This window comes from Mobula birostris, chromosome 2 (assembly GCF_030028105.1).
Source record: "Mobula birostris isolate sMobBir1 chromosome 2, sMobBir1.hap1, whole genome shotgun sequence".
NCBI classification, from domain to species: Eukaryota; Metazoa; Chordata; class Chondrichthyes; order Myliobatiformes; family Myliobatidae; genus Mobula; species Mobula birostris.
In genome coordinates, this window is record NC_092371.1 from 240,104,977 (window position 1) to 240,124,852 (window position 19,876).

A 19,876-nucleotide genomic window follows, 5' to 3' on the forward strand; every position below is an offset into this window, starting at 1 on the left:
ACTGCCCACTTTTTCCTACATCTAATCTCAAGTGATTCTAAGCTACGTTGAACTGGGAGTTTAAGTTTCAAATTCTCGAGAGGGCTGGATATGAGAGTAACAATCTATGTGAGACCTTTACTGAAGGTTTGTCGATGTTGCAACTTCCTTGCGCCAATACATATAAACCCTGAGATTCCCACACACCACCATCAGTGGTGGCCAACCATAATTTAGTAGTGGGTCAGTTCCTTGGATTTGCCTTAGAGAATCGTCCTTAAGGGAAAGTCAAGGAATGGATTCTGATAAAAATGGCCACAATTGGTGGACATTAGGGGATGCTCCCTGCATTCAACTGAAGGATACTAAGAGGAATAGATAGAGTGGATAGCCAGCGCCTCTTCCCCAGGGCACCACTGCTCAATACAAGAGGACATTGCTTTAAGGTAAGGGGTGGGAAGTTCAAGGGGGATATTAGAGGAAGGTTTTTTACTCACAGAGTGGTTTGTGCGTGGAATGCACTGCCTGAGTCTGTGGTGGAGGCAGATACACTAGTGAAGTTTAAGAGACTACTAGACAGGTATATGGAGGAATTTAAAGTGGGGGGGTTATATGGGAGGCAGGGTTTGAGGTTTGGCACAACAATGTGGCCCGAAGGGCCTGTACTGTGCTGTACTATTCTATGTTCTATGTTTTATGATATTCCATGCAGGACAGACATTCAGTGAAAATGTAGATGGTAAAAAGATGATAAGAGGCATAGATCGAGTGGACAGCTAGAATGGATATGGCTAATATGAGGGGGCATAATTTTAAGGTGATTGGAAGAATGTATAGGGGCTGTCAGAATCAAGGTCTTTATGCAAAGTGCGGTGGGTGCATGGAACGCCCTGCCAGGGGTGGTGGTAGAGGCAGATACACTAGGGCAATTTAAGAAAATCTTAGATACATTGACTTGTATCTTTAAAACATAGAACTAATTCAAAGGAAGACGCAGGAGTTTGAAATGTGCATCTGACTTTGTGTTTTATCTTAAGTGAGGTGCACATGGTAGTGTCATGATGTTATGCAATTCACATATTTTACATATAACCATAATGAATTATATAAGCAATAAAGAATGCTTAATTAAACAATATATTTACAATATTGCTCAAATATCACTGAAATATTAAACATGCAATACATGTGGATGATTGAAAAATAGAGGGTTATAAAGTCATAGGAAAATAGAAACAGGCCCTTTGGCCCTTCTAGTTCATGCTGAAACCAGTTAAACTGCCTACTCCCATCGATCTGCATTGGGACCATAGCTCTCCATATTCTTACTATCCATGTACCTATCCAAACTTCTCTTAAATGTTGAAATCGAGCTCACATGCACCACTTGCTCTGGCAGCTTGTTTGATACTCTCACAATCCTCTGGGTGAAGAAGTTTCCCCTCATGTTCTCTTTAAAATTTGCACCTTTCACCCTTAACCCATGACCTCTGGATATAATCACACCCAACCTCAGCGGGAAAAGCCTGCTTGCATTTTATCCTAGCTATATCCCCCATAATTTTGTATAACTCTATCAAATCTCCTCTCATGTCGGAGGGAAGGGTTAGAGATGATCTTAAGGTAGATTAAAAGGTTGGCACAACATCATGGGCCGAAGGGCCTGTACTGAGCTGTAATGTAATCTTCTATGTTTTATGTTGTAAATGATAGTAAACAAAACAGTAAACCATCATACAAATCACAGTAATATTGTACATCACCCATGATTAGCCAAGGAGAACTATTTTAATATCACAATAAAAATATGCTTTATGATCACCTGCTGTCTTCACGTTACCAGATGTCCATTGCATAATTTATGACTGGAAATGGTAAGAAAGAAAAATAAAGAAAAAATAAAACAGACACTGGAAGTTCAAGGCAGAAACAAGTTGCCTCAGGCTACAGGAGAAGAAGCAACAAGGAAAGCTGCCCTAACAACGTGTGGGGATTGTATGTATCACAGAAGTGATTCCTAGCAACCCTCAGACATGAGGAAATCAGCAGCATGTTAAATGGCATTTATAGCCAGATGATAATCTGCGGGGTTAACATTACAGCCTGTATTTAATAGAATGCTCCGAAAGCTAGTTAACGTCGACATTCCAGAAAGAGAGAAGCAGCAGCATTTTGTTCTGTCCATGCCTGAACTTAGTATTATTTCAATTGCTATTTAATATGATGATCAAATGTCCATGACAAACAGCATCAGCAGGGAGCACCAGTGCACTTCCCAGTCAGATGTACAGATGCTTTAACATTCATAGGAATAACAACATCTTAAGTTGCAGAACACTTGGAACTCAGGCCTGGTTCAGATTCTGTCTCCTCCCTTCAATCTCTTCCACCTCCCATTATTCCACAATTTCCTTTCCAGGAAGAGTTTTTTTGGATTAAGAACTGAACCGTTACAGTGTGACAACACTGGTACAATGCTCTAGCAAGATCATGCGCTGTGTTTGACACCAGACCAGGATCAAGGCACCTTGTGGAATGGAAAATAAAATTGTTGCACTATAAAATTATGTGAATCAGCCTGATGATTTTAGCACTAACTTCTGTTTAAATGACGCAACTCTGGTTTAACAAGGAGAAAACAAGGATTTTTTAACAGAAAGGTAAGCCATTCCAATTTTACAACTACCACTGTGCTGTGTTTTTAATATGAGCAATAAGACTGGAAATTAATAACTAAACTTTGATTATTGCGTAAGAAGTTATGTTGTTACAGGGCTAATGAAGGGCAAAAGAATCAGCTTCTTTCTCTTGGAAAATATGATAATATTAACTAAAAGGTACTTTAAGAATTTTTGAATTCAATAAAAGCATAGGTTGCCTTGAAGGCATTTTTGAGGAATTTTGTGCATCCCAGCAGGGAAATTATACTTATGTCAAGTTCTGAAGACTGAGCTACAAAAGTCTATCCTTCCGTTGGTGTAAAAGTTGTTTCCTTGATGGAGTCGTAGTGCTGGGTGAAAGCTCTACACAGGGGTGTTATTGATCTGTGCAACCTGGGGGTAAGGATTCCCTTCCGTTACTTCAACAATATTTAAAATATGGTTGACAAGTTTTCAATGCTGCTTGCTTTAACAAAATAAGAAACATACTGAAAGAGAAAATTGATCATTTGAGTGAGTGCATGTGAAATCTTCATAAACACTGATAAAATAATGAGCGACCAGAGCCGATTTCTTAGTCCTAAGGTGTGATCAGTAGCTAATTTCAATTAAATGCTGTACTTTGTCGCATTTTGAGCTGGGATAAAATAAGTAAGAATAGTTTTAAAGGGTGAAATGTTGGAGTCCGTCAACAGTCAGGTGTCTTCTGTAGACAGAGAAGATTAGAATTAGCATTATAAGTGAATTAAAGGTTACTTTCCACGTGTACATTGAAACACACAGTGAAATGCGTCGTTTGTGTCAATAACCAACACAGTCCGGGGAATATGCTGGGGGCAGTATGCAACTATCACTGCACTTCCAGTGCCAACGTGGTATGCCCACCATTTACCAACTCTAACAAATAAGTCTTTGAAATGTGGGAGGAAAAGGGACCACACAGAGGAAATGCACTTGGGCATGGGTCAAACACTTAAACTCCTTACAGGCAGTGGTGGAATTAGAGCTGGTATCACTGATCGCCGGCACTGTAAAGTGCTGCGCTAAACTGCTACGCCACTCTGCTGCCCTCGGTAAGGTAAATGGCCTAGCATCAGAAAATGCCGCAGACAGAGAATATTGAAAGCAAGGCAGAGCCAGGAAAAGTGGAGTATAGAGAGTGAACAATGACTATGTTACAGCATCATACACAGTTTGGTGCATGCCAAACATAGATAATAGTTAAAAACATTAAGGAAATTGAGGATGTTTCCAATGGTCTAGAGGGGTGTAGGTGGTTGTGGATTAATGCAATATGTGGGAGTAACACGTCACATTATTTCAACACCAGTGACCTTGGGGCAGCATGGTAGGGTAGTGGTTAGCACAACGCTCTACGGTGCAGGCGACCCAGGTTCAGCTCCCGCCGCTGCCTGTAAAGAATTTGTGCGTTCTCCCCGTGACCACATGGGTTTCCTCCGGGAGCTCTGATCGCCTCCCACAGTCCAAGACCTTTGTGAATTGTGAGCATGCTCTGTTGGTGCACGGAAACATGGGACACTTGTAGGCTGCCCAGCATAGTCCTTACTGATTTGATCTGACACAAAATGACGCACTTCACTTTGTGTTTCAATGTATACGTGACAGATAAAGCTGATGTATTTCTTTAGTCAGTTTGATTAATTCACTGTTTGCCTTCTTTAATCGTACTCCATTAAACACAGACCTGTAAATGTCTGTGAAGGAAAAGCAATCTGATCCTGGTTGTTTACGCACTCAGGAGTGATAGTTTTTGTTGGGGTGTGTGGGGAAGGGGGTGTTGAAGAATAGAAGCTTTCGAGGCTGTAGTACTTCATGGTCTATGCCCAGAATCCAACCATACTCCTGCCTCTAACCACACATCTTTAAATCATTAAAGACCACAAATGTGTTTCTCTCAACGCTTCAAGGGGAAAATACACACAAAAAAAGTCGCAATCTACCAACTAAGTGGCAAGATAATCACTCTATTATCAAAGAGCATATCCAAGTCTCTTGACTGCCGAGACCAACTGGTGGCTCTAAGCCTTCACGAAAAGTAGCTGGGGGATGGGGGGAGTATCTTTGCTGTGGCCCAAGCCGTCTCTGGAGAACAGAGATACTTGCTAAGTTTGGAAGAAGAGCACATTTAGCAGGAGTAAACATTTCTCTGAACTCTCTCACCACATTTTCCTTTTACTTCACTCCCAGTGGATAATAGGCTGAGAGAAACCCTCAGCTGAAGGCACACCACTGTTATTTGGACAAATATTTGAAATAAGCTGTGCTTCATTCAGCCTGGCGCGAGTAACGCTCTTTCAAGTCAATGGCTGGGGTAAGGACTGACATGAAGCAGATGTTCTTTGCTGTAGGGACTGGCGTGAGCCCTCTCCCACTGTGTTACTTTACAAGTCAGCTGCATTTTAACTGGCAGGTACTGTTTTTATAAGAACATGTAACACTGCAAAATGACACCTTCCCTTATGTGGGAAAACAGAGCAAAATATTCTTGTGTAAAATACTTCATTTAGTTACTTATTAAGATACAGTGCAGAATCGGCCAGTTTGGCCATTCGAGTCATGGCACCCAAATCCCCTGATTTCATCCTAACCTAATCACCGGACAAGTTACAATGACTACCAACCCAACCGGTAGGCCTTTGGACTGTGGGAGAAAACTGGAGCACCCGGAGGAAACCCACATGGTCACGGAGAGAGCGTGCAAACTCTTTACCGACAGCTGCGGGAATTGAACCTGGGTCACTGGTACTGTAAAGCATGTGCTAAACACTTACGCTACCGTGCAGCCTTAATTTACCTATTTGGTATGTCTTTGGACTGTGGGAGGAAACCAGAGCACCCAGAGGAAACCCATGCAGTTACAGGGAGAACATACAAACTCCTTACAGGCAGCACACACGCAAAATGCTGGTGGGACGCAGCAGGCCAGACAGCATCCATAGGAAGAAGCACACCCCATCTTCCTCTGGGTTCCCCCCCCCCACTTTCTTTCTCCCTAGGCTTCCCGTCCCATGATCCTCTCCCTTCTCCAGCCTCGTATCCCTTTTGCCAATCAACTTTCCAGCTCTTAGCTCCATCCCTCCCCCTCCTGTCTTCTCCTATTGTTTCGGATCTCCCCCTTCCCCTCCCACTTTCAAATCTCTGACTATCTCTTCTTTCAGTTAGTCCTGTCGAAGGGTCTCAGCCCGAAACGTTGACTGTGCTTCTTCCTATGGATGCAGTCTAGCCTGCTGCATTCCACCAGCATTTTTTGTGTGTGTTGCTTGAATTTCCAGCATCTGCAGATTTCCTCGTGTTTGCGTCCTTACAGGCAGCGACGGGAATTGAACCTGTGTCACCTGAACTGTAAAATGCTGTGCTAACCACCACACTACCATGCTGTCAGTCATTAGATTAGATTATGAGGACACTCAGTCCTTGTTTATTATCATTTGGAAATGCATACATGCATTAAGAAATGATACAATGTTCCTCCAGAGTGAAATCATAAAAAAAAGGACGAACCAAAGACTAACACTGACAGAACCACATAATTATAACATATAGTTACAGCAGTGCAAAGCAATACCATAATTTAATAAAGAACAGACCATGGGCACGGTAAAAAAAAGTCTCAAAGTCCCGAGTCGATCCACTCCCGAGTCCCCGATAGCAGGCGGCAAAAGGGAGAAACTCCCTGCCATAAACCTCCAGGCACCGACAACTGCCGATGCCTTGGAAGCAGCCGACCACAGCCGACACTGAGTCCATCCGAAAACTTCGAGCCTCCGACCAGTCCCTCCGATACAGCCTCCCGAGCGCCATCCTCTGCCAAGCACCTTCAACCTCTCCCCGGCCGCCGAAACAAGCAAAGCCGAGGATTCGAGGCCTTCTCCTCTGGAGATTCCGGACCACACAGTAGCAGTGGCAGCAAAGCAGGCATTTCAGAAGTTTCTCCAGATGTTCCTCCGTACTCTCACATCTGTCTCCATCAAATCAGAATTGTGCACGGTCCCCTACTTGACAAACAACAGACATCACCACCGGAGTGGCCACGCGCGCTGCATCGCGCGGCCATCTTCTCCTCCATTAGCTATAATCTTTGGCATTATTTTTAACATCATTAGCAGTCCTACCTCTGTGTTTAATAACAGGTTTACACCTTGCAGTTATGTTCTTGTAATGGCTGTCGACAAAATGGCAGGTCGATTTGGCTGTCAGATTGGAAAGGTCAGGGTGTGGGGGTCGGAGGTGAGGGACGGGCTAGGCCATCTCACTGCCCACGAGGTTTACTTGTGTCTGCATTGAACTGAGTCTGTGACCTGTAACTAATGGGCTACTGGACCAGCTGCAGTGACGACTGGCTCAACAGCTGCACACTTACTTTTGTGAACTTCCGTTCTGAATGTCTCTTGCTTACTTCTATTGTCTGCACAATTTTTGTTTTCTCTGCCCATTGGGTGTTTGACGGTCTTTTTTTAATGGGTTCTATTGGGTTTCATTGCTTTGTGGCTGCCTGTAAGAAGGCGAATCTCATAGTATACATACTTTGATAATAAATAAACTGTGTTGCATTTGAACTTTGAACTTTGGTGAGGAAGTAAGTGCAATGTGAGCTTTCTTTTCAAGAGGAGTAGAATATAAAAACGACAATGTAATTCTGCTGAGGCTTTATAAGGCATTGGTCAGATCACATTTGGAGTATTGCAAGAAAATTAGGGCCCCTTATCTAAGAAAGGATATACTGGCATTGGAGGGGATCCAGAGAAGGTTCAGGAGAATGATCCCAGGAAAAAAAGAGTTAACCTATGAGGAGCACTTGATGGCACTGTGTACTTGCTGGAGATTAGAAGAATGGGGGAGGGGGATTCTCATTGAAAGCCCTCGATAGAGTGGATGTGGAGAGGATGTTTCCTACGGTGGAGGAAGGAGGAGTCTAGGAACAGAGGGCATAGCCTCAGAATTGAGGCATATCCATTTAGAGCAGAGAATTTCTTTGGCAAGAGGGTAGAGAATCTGTGAGATTCATTATCACAGGCAGCTGTGGGGGTAATGTCATGGGGTATATTTAAAGCAGAGTTTCATACTTTCTTGATTAGTAAGAGTGTCAAAGGTTATGGGGAGGAGGGGGATTGAGGGGGATATATATCAGCTGTGATAGAATATTTGACAGACTGATGGGCTAAATGACCTAATTCTGCTCCTAAGTCTTATGGTTTTATGATCTCAAATGAAATTGTTACAAAAACATAGATTGCAGGAAATAACAAAGTGAAAAATTTGACTGTTTATATGGTATTTTCACTCATGCTATGCTTGAGTGTTTGGATGGAATTTGACCTAATGGAGTACTGAACTGGCTCTTCAGCAAATAGACCATGAGAAAAAGAGAACTTGTCTCCAAAATTAAGATGTAGTTGTTAAAATTCAATTCTTCTGAAAATATATTCACTTTATATATTTATCAAATAAAGAGAATATTGAAATATTGTGAGACTTATATTGCAAGGCAGAAGGGCCCGATGGAGTATCTGGTAAGGCTCTGAAAACCTGTGCCAACCAACTAGCGGGAGAATTCAAGGACATTTTCAACCTTTCACTGCTACAGGGGGAAGTTCCCATTTGCTTCAAAAAGGCAACAATTATACCAGTGCCTAAAAATAATAATGTGAGCTTAATGACTATCACCCAGTAGCACTCACATCAACAGTGATGAAATGCTTTGAGAGGCTGGTCATGACTAGGCTGAACTTCTGTCTCAGCAAGGACCTGGACCCATTGCAATTTTCCTATCACCACAATAGGTCAACAGCAGACGCAATCTCAATAGCTCTCCATATGACTTTAGGCCACCTGGACAACACAAACACCTATGTCAGGATGTTGTTCATCGACTATAGCTCAGCATTTAATACCATCATTCTCGCAATCCTGGTTGAGAAGTTGCAGAACCTGGGCCTCTGTACCTCCCTCTGCAACTGGATCCTCGACTTACTAACCGGAGGACCACAACCTGTGCAGATTGGTGATAACATATCCTCCTCGCTGACAATCAACACTAGCGCACCTCAAGGATGTGTGCTTAACCCACTGCTCTACTCTCTGTATACATATGACTGTGTGGCTAGGCATAGCTCAAATACCATTTATAATTTTGCTGACGATACAACCATTGTTGGTAGAATCTCAGGTGGTGACAAGAGCGTGTAAAGGAGTGAGATGTGCCAACTAGTGGAGAGGTGTTGCAGCAACAACCTGGCACTCAACGTCAGTAAGATGAAAGAGCTGATTGTGGACTTCAGGAAGCATAAGACGAAAGAACACATACCAATCCTCATAGAGGGATCAGAAGTGGAGAGAGTGAGCAGTTTCAAGTTCCTGAGTGACAAGATCTCTGAGGATCTAACCTGGTCCCAACATATTGATGTAGTTTTAAAGAAGGCAAAACAGCGGCTATACTTTATCATGAATTTGAAGAGATTTGGCATGTCAACAAATTCACTCAAAAACCTCTATAGCTGTGCCGTGGAGAGCATTCTGACAGGCTGCATCACTGTCTGGTATGGAGGGGCTACTGCACAGGACCCAAAGAAGCTGCAGAAGGTTGTAAATCTAGTCAGCTCCATCTTGGGTACTAGCCTACAAAGTACCCAGGACATCTTTAGGGAGCGGTGTCTCAGAAAGGCAGCATCCATTATCAAGGACCTCCAGCACCCAGGACATGCCCTTTTCTCACTGTTACCATCAGGTAGGAGGTACAGAAGCCTGAAGGCACACACTCAGCGATTCAGGAACAGCTTCTTCCCCTCTGCCATCTGATTCCTAAATGGACATTGAACCCTTGGACACTACCTCACTTTTTAAAATATACAGTATTTCTGTTTTTTGCACATTTTTTAATCTAGTCAATATATGTATATTGTCATTGAATTATTTATTTATTTTCTCTCTTTTCTATATTATGTATTGCATTGAACTGCTGCTGCCGGTGATAATAAACCTGATTCTGATTTTTCTGTACATTTTATTAATCTTTTTAAACAGCAACATCAAATCGCAATCACACTAATACAAGATATTCTGCAGATGCTGGAAATCCAGAGCAACACACACACACAATGCTGGAGGAACTCACAGGTTAGGCAGCATCTATGGAAATGAGTAAACAGTCAACATTTCTGATCGAGACCCTTCATAAAGACTCACGAATTCCCGATGAAGGGTCTCAGCCTGACAAGTCACCTATTTATTCATGTCCATAGATGCTACCTGGCCTGCTGAGGTCCTCCAGCACTTTGTGTGTGTTTCGATTACATTGTACAGTAATTGTAATGTTATCAATCTTGTCACTTAGCCAGGCAATTAACCATCTGGCTGCAGAAAAATTGCATGAGCTGGAAATCTGAAATTAAACCAAAAAATGCTGGAAACATTCAGCCCAGCATCTGTAGAAACTTGGTTACCATTCAGGTCAAAGATCCTTTATACTGTAAGTCAGTTCAAATGAAAGGTCTTTGCTCCAAAGTGTTACATCTATTTTTCTTTCAGTCGTTGCTCTCCGATGCACTGAATGTTTCCAGAATGTTCTATTTTATTAGGTTACAGAATAGGTTTATGTAGAAATCTTAAGGGAACAGCAGTTGGTGGTGACTTTACTTAATACTTTATTGTCGCCAAACAATTGATACTAGAACGTGCAATCATCACAGCGATATTTGATTCTGCGCTTCACACTCCCTGGATTACAAGTATTAAATATTAAAAATAGTTAAAATTAGTAAATATTAAAAATTTAAATTATAAATCATAAATAGAAAATAGAAAAATGGGAAGTAAGTACGTGCAAAAGAAACCGAGAGGCAGGTCCGGATATTTGGAGGGTACGGCCCAGATCTGGGTCACGATCCGTTCAGCAGTCTTATCACAGTTGGAAACATGGTTAGGTAAAAAAATGTCCAAAGGCACAGTGGTCAATATTGGGGTGAACGAAATGGGAGCCACCCAAGAGATTAGAGTTGTAGAGTTAGAGATTTGTAAGGTTAGCAGTACAATTAACTTGGACTATAAGACTATGCGATATAGGAGCAGAATTAGGCCATTTGGCCCATTGAGTTTGCTCCACCAGTTCATCATGGTTGATCCATTTCACTCCATTTTCCTGCTTTCTCCCAATAACCTTTCAAGCCCTGACTAATCAAGAACCTACCGATCTCCACTTTAAGTATACCCAATGACTTGGCCTCCACAGCCGTCTGTAGCTGCCCTCAGAGTGCTCTCAGAGATGTTATCAAAATTCTGAGATTCACGGATGGGACGGTAGTTCATATTGGCTTCTTTCAGTTCCGTGTTTCTTTCACGTTCTCGGCCATTCTTTCTTGTTGCCGATAGGTGGGCTGGGGTTAGGGGTTTGAGGTTCTTACCGTTGTTTCTCCATGAGGGTGATCTGTTAGTTTTTGTGTGAGGGAGGGGTTGGGGGCATTTGCAATTTTTGTTTCTTCTTCACTTCATGCGGTGGGGGGGTGGAATTCATGTCTTATTTCAACTCCTTCTATAGTTTTATGTATTTTATGGCTATCTGAATTTTGCATACATACTTTGAAACTAAAATGAACCTTTGAACCTTTTTTCCGAACCTTTGGACTGGCCAGACATTGGCTCAGTACTCGGTCTCAGACCCAGGCCCTGCTGCCTCAGTTTGATGCACTTCCAAGCAGCCAAAGTATAAACAGATGAAAGAAAATGATCCATTCCTTGCTAATATTCACAGGGTCATAGAAAAGTACAGCACAAAAACAGGCCCTTTGGCCCATCTAGTCTGTGCTGAACTATTTAAGCTGTCTGCTCCCATTGACCTGCACGCAGACCATAGCCCTCCATACCCCTACAACCCATGTAAGCTATCCAAGCTTCTCTTAATTAATGAAATTGAGCTTGCGTGCACCATGTGCGCTGGTAGCTTGTTCCACACTCTCATGACCCACTGAGTGAAGAAGCTTCCTCCCCTGTTTCCCTTAAACTTCTCACCTTTCACCCTTAACTCATGACCTCAGATTGTAGTCCCACCCAACCTCAGTGGAAATAGCCTGCTTGTATTTACACTATCTGTACCTCTCATAATTTCGCATACCTCTGTCAAATCTTTCCTCAACCTTCTACGTTCTAAAGAATACATTCTTAACCTATTCAGCCTTTCCCTATAACTCAGCTGCTTCAGAACCCGGCAACATCCTTGTAGATTTTCTCCGTACTCTTTCAACCTTATTAACATCTTTCCTTTTGGTAGGTGACCAAAACTGCAAACAATACTCCAAATTAGGTCTCACCAGTGTCTTATACAACTTCAATATAACATCCCATCTCCTGCACTCAATACTTTGATTTATGAACGTCAATGTGCCAAAAGCTTTCTTTGTGACACTACTGGCCTGTGATGCCACTTTCTTTCATTTTTTCTCCTTTTCAAATCTTTTTATTGTTATATCATACAGAAGAAATAACGTGAGTACATTGAAGTAACAACACTTACAATGTCTCAAAAAAGTCATTATCTTAAAGATTGAAAAAAATTTTTATGATAACAAAAAAAACCTACTAAGCAGAAGAAGTGGGAAAAAAAAGAACCCATTAGTTGTACAACCCCAGAGTCATGCGTCATACAAAAAGCTTCTAAAAATAAACATCAAACCACCAGCAAGAAAAGAAAATATACTAAAAAATTTACAATTAGATCGTGGAAAAAGAACTATCAATTAGCTCAAATGATAATAACGAGCAAATGAGCCCCATCTTTTCTCAAAATCAAATAAAGGTTCAAAGGTTCAACTTCTAATTTTCTCCAAACTAAGACATAGCATCATTTGAGAGAACCATTGTGACAAAGTGGGAGCTGATGTGTCCTTCCACTTCAACAAAATGGCCCTCCTAGCTATCAATGTAACAAATGCAATAACATGTTGGTCAGACACAGAAATATCATGAATATTTTGAGGAATTATTCCAAAAAGCACAGTTAATTTATTAGGTTGTAGATTAATTTTAGGTGCTTTAGAAATTGTTGAAAAAACCAACTTCCAGAACTGTTCCAGTATAGAACAAGACCAAAACATATGTGTTAGTGTAGCTGTCTCAGTTTTACAACTATCACAATGACTATCAACATTAGAAAAGATTTTAGAAAGTCTCTCCTTCGTCAAATGATAACGATGTACAATCTTAAATTGAATCAATGAATGGCTAGCACAAATTGAAGAAGAGTTAACCAACTTCAAAATCCACATCCAATCCTTCGTCATAAAAGTCAAATTGAGTTCCTTTTCCCAATCCTGTTTAATCTTAGATAAAGGACACCTAGCCCATTGTAATAATAAATTATAAGTTCTTCCAATAGAACCCTTGATCGAAGGATTCACACTCATAATAGTATCCAACAGGTCAGCCTCCAATATGTAAGGAAAATTACTTAAATATTTTTGTAAAAAATGTCTAACTTGAAGGTATTGCAGAAAGTGTGAGTATGAGAGAGAAAATTTATCAATTAATTGTTCAAAAGGCATCAACCTATCTTCTTTAATTGAATCTAAAAAAGAAGTGATGTCACTTTCAATGAACTATGGACCTGTATTCCGAGATCCCTTTGTTCTACTGCATTCTTCAGTGCCCCACTCTACACTAATCGACTTGTTTACTCTCTCCACAATTGCCCTCGAGATTCTTCCACTCAGCTACATCCTCGGGCCAACTTACAGTGACCGTTGAACCTACCAATCCGCACATCATTGAATTGAATTGACTTTTTACTTACATCCTTCACATACGTGAGGACTAAAAATCCTTGCATTGCATCTCAGTTCAAATGGGCAATGTGCAAATATAGTAATTTATAATAAATATTACATACAACAGAACAGTCAATATAACACAGAAATACAGTTGTGTCAGCATGAATTAATCAGTCTGATGGCCTGGTGGAAGAAGCTGTCCCGGAGCCTGTTGGTCCCGGCTTTTATGCTGCGGTACCATTTCCCGGATGGTAGCAGCTGGAGCAGTTTGTGGTTGGGGTAACTTGGGTCCCCAATGATTCTTCAGGCCCTTTTTACACACCTTTCTTTGTAAATGTCCTGAATAGTGGGAAGTTCACATCTACAGATGCACTGGGCTGTCCGCACCACTCCCTGCAGAGTCCTGCGATTGAGGGAAGTACAGTTCCCATACCAGGCAGTGATGCAGCCAGTCAGGATGCTCTCACTTGTGCCCCTGTAGAAAGTTCTTAGAACTTAGGGGACCAGACCAAACTTCTTCAACCGTCTGTGGTGGAAGAGGTGCTGTTGTGTCTTTTTCACCGCACAGCCGGTTAGTACAGACCACATGAGGTCCTCGGTGATGTTTGTGCCAAGGGATTTAAAGCTGTTCACCTTCTCAACTTCAGATCCATTGATGTCTTTAGGGGTTAGTCAGTTTCCATTCCTCCTGTAGTCCACAACCAGCTCCTTTGTTTTTGCGACATTGAGGGAGAGGTTGTTTTCTTGATACTACTGTGTCAGGATGATGACTTCTTCTCCGTAGGCTGCCTCATTATTAGTTGAGATGAAGTCAATCAGTCTAGTATCATCGGCAAATTTAATTAGCATATTGGAGCTGTGGGTGGAGACACAATCATGGGTAACAGAGAGCAAAGGAGGGGGCTTAGGACACAGTCCCGAGGGGCACCTGTGTTGAGGGTCAGAGGGGCAGAGGTGAGGGAGCCCACTCTTACCACCTGCCAGCGATCCAACAGGAAGTACAGGATCCAGCTACACAAGGCGGGGTGAAGCCCGAGGTCTCTGAGCTTCTTGTCAAGCTTGGAGGGAATTATGGTGTTGAATACTGAACTGTAGTCCAAGAACAGCATTCTCAGATAAGCATCTCTCTTCTCCAGGTATGTAATGGTGGTGTATCGAGCTGTGGCTATTGCGTCAACTGTTGATCGGTTGTGTCGGTAGGAGAATTGTAGGGAGTCCAGTGTGGGTGGTAGAATGCTGCAAATGTAGTCCTTGACCAGCCTCTCAAAACATTTGCTTATTATTGAGGTGAGTGCGACAGGACACCAGTCATTCAGACATGTTACCTTGGTCTTTTTAGGTACAGTGACAATGGTGGATAATTTGAAGCAGGAGGCACTCCACACTAGGAGAGGGAGAGATTAAAAATGTCCGTAAACACACCTGCCAGTTGTGCCGCACATGTGCTGAGTACCCGCCCTGGGATGCCGACCGGTCCTGCAGCCTTGCGACTGTCCACTCGTTGGAAACACCTGAGTACTTCGACCTCAGAGATGATCAAGCTGCCGGCCGCATCATCTGCAGGTCTCAGTACTGGTGACATCGAACCAAGCGTAAAAAAGATTGGGAGAAAGGCATTGATGTTGGAAACTCCACTGCGTTTACCTTTTAAGTCTGCGATGGTGTGCAGACCTTGCCATAAGCTGTATGTGTTGTTGGTGGAAAGTTGAGTCGAAATCTTGTCTCTGTATTGTTGTTTTGCTGCCTTGATGACCTTGCGCAGATCGTAGCTATATTTCTTCAGTTCATGTTGATTACCAGCAATGTAAGGTCTGTTTCGCGTGGTAAGTTCTGCTTACACAGAACTGTAAATCAGGGATTTCTGACTCAGGAAGACCCTGAACCAATTTCTGGAGGACAACATCCTCGATACACTTCCGGATGAAACTCGTGACCCCATCTATGAACTCAGAGACATCCTCATCATGGAAGACATTCCAGTCAACGTCATCGAAGCAGTTCTGCAGCATGGAGGCCGATTGGTTGGACCAACAGTGCACGGTTTTAACTATAGCTGCCTCTTCTTTCAGCTTCTGCCTGTACTTTGGCCCCAGAAAAAATGGAGGGGTGTTCTGATTTTCCAAATGGAGGGTGGAGGAGTGCCTTTTAAGTGTTGTGGAAGGGAGAGTAGCATTGGGATGTAGAAAGAAGCTGGTGGAAAAACCCACCCAGTCAAAGGTCAGAACTCTACACAGACAGTACTAGAGGTCAAGATGGAACCCAATCTCTGCTGCTATCAGACGGCAGAGCTACTAGCTGTGCACGCTACTGTCTTTCACTGGCATTGAGCCATCTGGCCCGTCGAGCCTGCTCCATCCTTCAATAAGATCATGGCTGATCTGGCCATGGACCCATCTCTATCTACATGCATTTTCCCCATAACCTTTAATTCCCCTGCTATGCAAAAATCCTCATTTTAAATATATATCCTGAGGTAGCCTCCGCTGTTCATTGGGCAGAGAATTCCACAGATTCCCCACTGTCTGAGAAAAACAGTTTCTCCTCATCCCCATCCTAAACCTACTCCCCCGACTCCTGAGGCTAAGTCCCCTTGTTCTAGTCTCGCCCACCAGTGGAAACAACTTTCCTGCCTCTGTCTTATCTATCCCTTCCATAATTTTATATGTTTCTATAAGATCTCCTCTCATTCTTCTGAAAAATTACCCACCTTGGAATAATTTACTTGATTCAGATTGGTCAAACATTATAAATCTTAGTAACTTATTTTTTTTAACAAAATATACTTTATTCAAAATAAAATTATTTACAATAAACCATTCAATGACTCTCAATCCTTTCCAGACATTACTATTACATTCTATACATTTCCACAAATTTTAGCCACCCACGTGGCGCTCTGTTGTTCCACACCATTGTTGGGGGGTATACTCCCCACCACCCGACCCCTCCCACTCCCGCGGGAGAAGAACCTTAAACTGTGATCCTTCCCCACCGGGCCCTTGCGGTGGCTGCACCAAATTTCAGTGCGTCCCTCAGCATGTACTCCTGCAGCCGAGAGTGTGCCAGTCGGCAGCATTCTCTCACGGACATCTCCATGTGCTGGCAGATCATCAAGTTTCGGGCCGACCAAAGAGCGTCTTTCACCGAGTTGATGATCTGCCAGCAGCACCGGATGTTGGTCTCTGTGTGTCCCCCGGAACAGCCCGTAGATCAGAGAGTCCTCTGTTACGCAGCTGCTGGGGATGAAACGTGACACTAGCCCGTCCATCCTCCTCCACACCTTCTCTGCAAAATGACAGTGTGCAAAGAGCTGAGTCACAGACTCCTCCTCACTGCAGTCCTCCCGTGGGCAGTGGGGTGCGGAGATGACGTTCCAGGCGTACAGGAGGGATCTGACTGGGAGGGCCCCTCTCACCGCCAGCCAGGTGAGGTCTTGGTGCCTGTTGGTGAGGTCTGGCGATGAGGCATTTTGCCAGATGATCTGGACGGTCTGCTCAGGGAACCACGCCACTGTGTCCATCACGTCCTTCTCCTGCAGTGCCTGCAGGACATTACGTGCCGACCACTGCCTGATGGTCCTGTGGTCAAAGGCGTTGACCTGGAAGAACTTTTCTACGAAGGACAGGTATGGCGGCAACGACCAGCTGACTGGGGCGTTGCGTGGGAGTGGGGCCAGACCCATCCTTCGTAGCCAGGGCGACAGGTAGAACCTGGGCACATAGTGGTACTTGGTGCCCACATATCTGGGCTCCACGTGCAACCTGATGCAGCCACACACGAAGCTAGCCATCAGGGTGAGGGCAACATTGGGAACATTTTTGCCCCCCTTGTCCAGGGACTTGTGCATGATGGTCCGTCTCACCCGCTCCATCTTGGATCCCCAGACGAATCTGAAGACAGCTCAGGTGATTTCCGAGCTGTAGGATCGGGGGACGGGCCACACCTGCGCCAAGTACAGCAGCCCTGAAAGCACCTCACACCTGATGACCAGGTTCTTGCCCGTTATCGACAGGGAGTGCCCTCCCCACAGTCCCAGTTTCTGTTTCATCTTGGCAGTCCGCTCCTGCTAGTTCTTGTTGCATGCCTCAGCCCCTCCGAACCAGATCCCCAACACCTTCATGTGGTCAGACCTGATGGTGAAGGGGACACTGGATCGGTCGGGCCAGTTGCCGAAGAGCATAGCTTCGCTCTTCGTGCGGTTGACCCTGGCCCCCGACGCCAGCTCAAACTGTTCACAGATGCTGATCAACCTGTGAACTGACCACAGATCAGAGCAGAAGATGGTGATGTCAGGGAGGTTTTGGCTTGGGTCCCTCCACTGCCTGACAGCGTCACCCCTCTTATGCCCTCATCCCTCCTGATGGCCTCGGCAAAGGGCTCTATACAGCAGACAAACAAGACAGGGGAGAGGGGGCAGCCCTGCCTGACTCCAGACCTGATGGGGAAGCTGTCTGTTTCCCACCCGTTGACCTGGACTGCACTACGGATGTCTGTGTAGAGCATTCTGATCCAATTCCGGATTCCCTCCCCAAATCCCATTTTGGAGAGCACATCCGCCACGTACGTGTGCGATGTCCTGTCGCAGGCTTTCTCCTGGTCCAAGCTGACCAGGCAGGCGTCCACCCCCCTGTCCTGCACGTAGGCGATGGTGTCCCTCAGCAGCGCGAGTCTGTCCGAGATCTTCCTACACGGTACAGCACAGGTTTGTTCCGGGTGGATCACCTGTCCCAGAGCAGACTCGACCCTGTTGGCGATAGCCTTGGACAGGATCTTGTAGTCCACATTCAGGAGAGAGATGGGCCTCCAATTCCTAATGTCCTCCCTTTGCCCCTTCTGCTTGTAGATGAGAGTGATGATGTCCTTCCCCATGGACTCTGACATGCAGCCGGCCAGAAGCATAGCATTGTACACTTTCAGCAGGTCTGGGCCCATCCAGTTCCACAGAGCTGAGTACAACTCAGCTAGTAAGCCGTCGCTTCCGGGAGTCCTATTCGACCCAAAGGAACGGATGGAGCCTGTCAGCTCATCCAGGGTCAGTGGCTGATCCAGACTCTCCCACTTGCTGCCGTCTAAGACCTGCGTGAAAGATGACTGGAAGTTGCGGGAGGCTGTGGATTCTGTAGCCTTTTCATCGTACAGACTAGCATAGAAGGACCTGCAGATCCTCAGTATGTCTGTCTGCGAGGACGCGACTGAACCGTCCTCTTCCTTAAGGTTGTGGATCACGGAGCTCCCCCTGTGCACCTTTTGGAAGAAGAAGTGTGAGCACATCTTGTCCTGTTCCATGGTTTGGACCCTTATTGGAAGATGATCTTGGAGGATTCGGTGGCAAGACATCCACCCCCTTTGACTGCAGAAGGAGAAGTTGCTGCAACTCTGTCTGGAGTTTACGCAGTTCCCTCTGCTCCTGCCTTGCTTTCTGGATACCCTTGCGGATGAAGAACCTCTTGATGTTCTCCTTGGTGGCTTCCCACCAGTGAACAGGGGAATCAAAGAAGGCTTTCAAGGTTCTCCAACCTGTGTACTCCCTCTCTAATTCCTCGATGTTCTCTGGGGTCAGCAGCTTTACGTTCAGCTTCCATGTCCCCCTGCCTGCCTTCTGGTCCACCCGTAAGAGACAGGTGGCTCTCAGAAGGCAGTGGTCAGAGAAGTACACTGGCGTGACGTCGGTGGACCTGACCGTGAGGGACTCAGACAAGAAGAGGAAGTCGATCCGGGAGCGGGCTGAGCCGTCCAATCGTGTCCAGGTGGCTTGCGGCTGTGCTCCACCTGTGGGGGTGCCAAAGGCGTTGCGCAGCTTGGCTGTCTTCACCGTTTCCATCAGAAGTCTAGAGGTACTGTCCAGCCTGCCGTCGGCACTGCCGGATCCTCCAGCCGCATCAATGGTGCAGTTGAAGTCTCTGGCCAGAATGACCGGCTGGGACATCACCAGCAGCTGTGGGAGCTGCTCGAAGACGGACCGCCGCTCACTCCGCACGGGGGAGGCGTACACGTTGATCAGCCGGAGCGGAGTGCCCCGGTATTTGACATCTGCTACCAGGAGGCGCCCTGCAATCACATCTTTAACTTGGGTGATTGAGAAGTTGCCTCCCCGTAGCAGAATCCCCAGGCCAGAAGCATGACAATCGTTGCCCCCCGACCGGAAACCTCCAATAATTTAAACCACTGTATGAAGTGGTCAATGGGGCAGAACAGTAGCATAGTGGTTAGCACAACACTTTACGGTACTGACAACCTGGGTTCCTTTCCCGCTGCTGTATGTAAGGAGTTTGTACTTTCTCCCTGTGTCCGCATAGGTTTCCTCTGGGTGCTCCGGTTTCCTTCCACAGTCGAAGGACCAACTGATTGGTAGGTTATTTAGTGATTGTAAGTTGTCCTGTGATTGGACTAGGATTCAGTTGGGGATTGCTGGGCGCCATGGCTCGAAGGATTGAAAGGACGTGTTCTGCACTGTTTTTCAGT

The 19,876-nt window shown here is 44.8% G+C and overlaps 1 protein-coding gene across 2 annotated transcripts in view; it reads left to right on the forward strand.

Annotated features, from left to right (window-relative positions):
* The first annotated feature begins 2,409 nt into the window (after positions 1 to 2,409).
* Positions 2,410 to 19,876, forward strand: part of scara5 (scavenger receptor class A, member 5 (putative)) — a 186,919-nt gene continuing 169,452 nt past the window's right edge. For both annotated transcript variants that reach the window (XM_072251637.1, XM_072251638.1), the window contains exon 1: positions 2,410 to 2,639. The gene's annotated coding sequence lies outside the window, so the exon portion shown is untranslated. The remainder of the gene's footprint in view (positions 2,640 to 19,876) is intronic.